Raw genomic sequence first — 4,015 nt, forward strand, 5'->3', positions numbered from 1 at the left:
TGTAACAATCCTGGCTGTTCTGGAACTAGCTCTTTTAGACCAGGCTGCCCTCTAACTCACAGAGATCCACCTGCCTCTGCCTCCTGAGTGCTGGGATTAAAGGTGTGTGCCCACTGCCTAGCCTGGCCTTGTTTCTTAAGAGAGTAGGACTCAATATTTCTCTTTGATCATCTCCATTGCATTGAATTGAAAAATGAAATGTATGCCCTGGCAATGCTGCAGCCTGCGTGGGCAGCCCGTATATGGCGGGTCTGTTGAACTTGTCCATATTGGGCTTTATGGTCTATGTTTATGAGGACAACTGACCAGGTCTCTTTCTCAAGAGGGCACCAGATCTCATTACAGATGCTTGTGAGCCACCATATGATTGCTGGGAATTGAACTCAGGACCTTTGGAACAGCAGGCAGTGCTCTTAACTGCTGAACCATCTCTCCAGCCCCCTTCCCATTTCATCGAACCTAGATTAATCGAGTTCTTGGGGTGTTGTCTTGGTGGCAGTCAGTTATAGGAGCTAAAATGATTATAAGAGGCAGTTTGCTGGGCAGACAGCTGTTACCAGGTGCTGTGCTATTGTGACCAGGATCCAGCTGAATGTAGATTGTACACGTAGTTCACAGTGCTGCTTCCCCTGTTTATCCTTCATTCACAGGTTGAATTGAAGACTGCCATTTGAAAGCAGGAGGGGCTATAAAAGGAGGATCCCAGTCAACTGCACACTTTCTCTCATTAGATAGAGGCTGAAATCAGGAGTAAAGCAGGCATTGATTTGTGATAGATGATTGAAATATCATTGCTACTGGTGAGGTCATCAGCTTCCTCCCTGAGCTTAGCTCTCTGAGCATAGCCTGACATGGCAGGGCCAGGCCTCCTGCAGACCCCACTGTTTTTACCCTGAGATTGTTTCATTGGGCTTCAGAAGTCTTGGTTCAGTGTGCATTGAAAGGACAATGACCAAATAAAGTGGTCAGGCATGGCCCTAATGAGGAGGACTGCAAGCTCACTGCCTTGTGTTAGCCTCTGGGCCACCCAGCAACCATTCACAATTATTCCATGTGTTTTTCTCACTGAAAGGACAAATCCGTCTCTCCAGACTTGAAGTCATTTTAAACTTGGTTTATGAACTTGGGGTGAAATTTAATGAATTTTGCAAAAATTCTTTTAAAGTGTCAAATTAGAAACACACCCACCACTTAAGCAGAGCAGAACTTTTAAAATAATTTGTTTTCACACAAACTTTGTTCTTTTTAAATTGTGGACAATTATAACTTACTTTCTGAAAACCTGATTGAAATTATTTTGTTTCCTTTCAAGGAGGACAAAGAAAAGTTGCCACAGACGTCAGTTCCCACCTTTACTTTGAGGTGGAGGTGTCCAGCGAGGGGACACTGGAGATGTGAGCCTAGGGTGCTCACCACTTCATGTGATTCCTCCGCTTTGTTTTATCTGAGGGATACAATTGATTTATTTGCATTAGGTTTTCAGGAAACCGTAGTAGAAATGCATGTTGGTGTAGGGTGGTGTTTATGGCTATTGGAGGATTCCACGATCCACTGAAGAGTCTTAGCACTGGAGGAGGAGCTCTCCTTGTCCTGGGCCTCCCAGATCACCAGGAACTCTTACCTTTGAATTTCCTGAGTGCCAATGTGAAAAGAATAGGAAAAGGGAAGGCAAGGGGGAGAAGGAAGGAAGACAATGCCAAGAAACACAATCTCTGAGCGGATGTGTCTGTCTGTCTTGAGGGGCCCCTCACTGAGAAAACAGGAAAAGAGAACCAAGGGCTGAGAGACACATAGGGTTTTGAGTCATTGCTGCTTCAGCTCAGTGACTTAAAAAAGTTGCCAAGTAAAAGTGACTCTAGTTTTCCTTGTGTGTACAAGTCTGAATAGAATTTTTAACACATGTAAGGATTGTTGAATCTATAGCTAGAACAGATCCAGTACCGTAAGGCCTACCATGTGGTCTTCCTTTGGTTTCTGAGTGGAGAGGGAGAGAGAGAGAGAGAGAGAGAGAGAGAGAGAGAGAGAGAGAGAGAGAGAGCGAGCGCTGTTTTTTCCCTAAGAAGTGCTCTTGGAGGACCTGGGGGTCATACACAGACAGCCCCACAGGTCTTCTACAGAGGCAGCTCTGGGCCTTTCCAGCTAGGTGTCTGGGTTTTGTCTTTATCACATTTTTGTTGGTATATACATTTAATGGCGAATAGGGTTTCCTGGTTTGTTTGTTTGTTTTCCCCCTCCTTGATGTATATAGTTCCTATTTTTTTTTCAAGGACTGGATTAAGATCGTAGCCATCCATCTGTAGGTTTATATTTCCCTGTCAATGTAGATCCCTGAGGTTTACTGTGTGTCATGCAGTGGCTCCGCAAGGCTATTATAGTATACCTGTGAGGACCAGGCCTTGGGGCACCTGGCCTAAAAGGAATAGCAGGGGTGTCTGGCACTGGAGAGGCGATGTCCTGTCTACTGCAGAGGCAGATGAGTTAATTATATCTACCTGCCTTCCTTCCTTTTTCCTCTCCCTTCTCCCCTTTTCCTGCCTCCATTTGATTGTGTTTTTGAAGAAGTTGTATTTCAGTGAGCTCATCCTGGGTGGTCTGTTGAAGGAGATGCTGCCTGGAAACCTGGAAGGAAAGGCCACTGAGAGGTTTCTGGGTCTGGCCCTGTTGCCATTGCATATACAAAGTTTTGTTTATAGACCACTGACTGGATTTCTCTTTGCTACTTGCTGATCTCCTGCTGTGAACGGTCCTGGACTGGCATTAGTGGTGAGAGGTTAGCATCCAATAATTCATGATTTGCCATCTTTTTTCTCCCTTTCTTCTCTCCAGGGCCTTAGACAACAAAAGCAACAGCAACTTGCAGCCTGGTGAAAGGAGGGTTTCATACCTCCAGTTCTCCTGGTCTGGCATAGTTTTACTCCGGGTCCTGTTTGTAGGGTGGGTTAGTGTGGTCAGAGCAGGGAAAGGAGGACAGGGCTCTCAGAAGTCTCCTGTTGGTGCCTCATGGGGTAGGCTTCTTGTGTGCCTTCTTGTTTGTCAGTTCAACACCTGCCTCTTCCGTGCATCCAGGAGACAACCGCATGTCTTATTAGCTCAACTTACTGCAACGTGTGATAGTGTTTGGGGGAATCTTACAACTTTTTTTCTTAGTTGAAAGTTTGGGTTTTGGTGTTACATATTGAAGTGTGCTGATATTACTGTCCATGGGGTATGGTACAGTAGATTTAGGTCAAACATATTTGACTAAAAACAAAACAAAACCCACACAGTAAGAAGTCTTTTCCAGAGACTGAGCTTATGGTTCAAGACCTACTGCTGTCTGGAGCCTTGCAAATATTTTTCAGGACTCTTTGTTGTAAAGGCCTGGAGGATGCTGAGAACTGCTGCTGCTTGGTCAGCACCCAGAGGCAACAGTCAGCTCCGCTTTAGATGCTGATCCCTGGGCCTAGCCTAAGACACAAATTTTAACTAGGGTTTTTAAAGTGGTGAGTGTTTGGGAAGAAGAAAATTAGTGAGAGAGGGAAAGGGAGACAGGAGATGCTAATGGGGAGGGAACATGCCCAAAACTCATGATATACTTGAGCAAAATGTTACAAAATCCATTGCTTTGTACCCTGTACATGCATTAATAAAGTTTTTTAAAGTATGTAATGCCCTGATTTTTGTAATATTCAGCAGAAAAGGTAGAATGCAAATATCACCCCACTACTCACCCTACAGCAAACAAGCTGCAGGAACCGTGCTGTCCAGCTTAGTCTGCGAGCTACCAGGGAGAAGAGACCCCCCCCCCCCATTAACCTTTAGAGAGTGGTCTCTGCATTCCGAGCCTTCGGGAAGCCTGTAATACAGTGCTAGGGTGATATGAAGTGGGAGCTGTGCAGCCATAGCAGACAACGCAGTATGGGCGCTCATGAACTTCTGCAGCTGTTTCTCAGCACCTGAGTCTATGGTGACCTCAGAGCCCATGGAGCCACATGTAAATAATAACATGTAGCGGGTGCGCCATAAGTTTTCTTTT

The 4,015-nt window shown here is 45.4% G+C and overlaps 1 protein-coding gene across 22 annotated transcripts in view; it reads left to right on the plus strand.

The window, feature by feature from the left end:
* Map4k4 (mitogen-activated protein kinase kinase kinase kinase 4) overlaps positions 1-4,015 on the plus strand; it is a 139,560-nt gene that overhangs the window by 49,388 nt on the left and 86,157 nt on the right. The window lies entirely within an intron of this gene.

Source organism: Microtus ochrogaster, linkage group LG2 (assembly GCF_000317375.1).
Source record: "Microtus ochrogaster isolate Prairie Vole_2 linkage group LG2, MicOch1.0, whole genome shotgun sequence".
NCBI classification, from domain to species: domain Eukaryota; kingdom Metazoa; phylum Chordata; class Mammalia; order Rodentia; family Cricetidae; genus Microtus; species Microtus ochrogaster.